The following is a 1,357-nucleotide window of genomic DNA, read 5'->3' on the forward strand; positions in this document are numbered from 1 at the left end:
GTCATAACTACTTACACTCTATTGGCCGAAGCATCTCAGTCAAGCCCAAAATCAGTGAAGTGGAGACCTGTCGTTTTCTCACAAGAGGCATAGCAGGTCACCAGGCAATGAACAGGGACATATAATACTCTTACAGGCAAGGTAAGAAATAAATAACTGTGAACAATACCATCATGAACCCTATTAAATCTATGGGTAATTTCCGCTACCACTAAGAGTAATAGAAAATCAACTAAACAATAAATTCAATTAATAGGTTAGGTGTGGTGGCTCATGCCTATAATCCCTTCACTTTAGGAGGCCTAGGTAGGTGGATTGCTTGAGGCCAGGAGTTCGAGACCAGGCTGGCCATCATGGTAAAACTACACTTCTACTAAAAACCCAAAACTTAGATGGGTGTGGTGGCGCATGCCTGTAATCCCAGTGACTCAGGAGGCTGAGGCAGGAGAATCACTTGAACCTGGGAGGCAGAGGTTGCAGTGAGCCGAGATCATGCCATTGCATTTCATCCTGAGTGACAAGAGATTCCATCTCAAAAAATAATAATAAATAAATTCAATTAATGATCTTAACAGAAACCACAATGAAACCAGCTATTTTGTGTGTGTGTGTGTGTGTGTGTGATCAAGACCACTCTTTAGAAATTATCCAAGGTCACAGAGAAGGCAATATAAGAAAACATCGAACACTTGATAATACGCTGGACGTGGTGGCTCATGCCTACAGTCTCTAAACTTTGGGAGGCCAAGGTAGGAGGATTGCTTGAGGTGAAGAGTTTGAGACCATTTCTATGATGAATCAAACTAGCTCACTATGACTGACAATGAAAATACATGAACAGCTGAGAAATTGGAGGATACAGGAGGTGAGGGATTACCATGTCTAAGGAATCATTCTCCCATAGTTAAAAAAATTTTTTTAATTAAAAATTAAGAGAGATTGCGACCAGCCTGAGCAATATAGAAAAATCTTGTCTCTACAAAATATTTTTAAATATATTTTTTAAAACTTGAAAATAAGGAAAAATGGCCAGGTGTGGTGACTCACACCTGTAATCCCAGCACTTTGGGAGGCCAAGGCAGTTCACCTGAGGTCAGGAGTTCGAGACCAGCCTGGTCAGCATGGCAAAACTCTGTCTCTTCTAAAAATACAAAAAATTAGCTGGGCATGGTGGCATGTGCCTGTAGTCCCAGCTACTCAGGGGGCTGAGGCAGGAGAATCGCTTGAACTTGGGAGGTACAGGCTACAGTGAGCTGAGATTGCGCCACTGCATTCCAGCCTGGGCAACAGAGCAAAGGCTCTGTCTCAAAAAAAAAGGAAAAAAAAAAAAAAAAAAAAAAAAAGGAAAAGAAAAGAA

At 41.3% G+C, this 1,357-nt stretch overlaps 1 non-coding gene across 1 annotated transcript; it reads left to right on the forward strand.

The window, feature by feature from the left end:
- The first annotated feature begins 785 nt into the window (after window positions 1-785).
- On the forward strand, window positions 786-850 carry LOC116536658. The gene has a single exon (XR_004262750.1). It is a non-coding gene; the product is annotated as a small nucleolar RNA SNORD29 (small nucleolar RNA).
- The last annotated feature ends 507 nt before the right edge of the window (window positions 851-1,357 follow it).

Source organism: Sapajus apella, unplaced genomic scaffold, assembly GCF_009761245.1.
Source record: "Sapajus apella isolate SASKATOON/1434 unplaced genomic scaffold, GSC_monkey_1.0 scaffold102, whole genome shotgun sequence".
NCBI classification, from domain to species: Eukaryota; Metazoa; Chordata; class Mammalia; order Primates; family Cebidae; genus Sapajus; species Sapajus apella.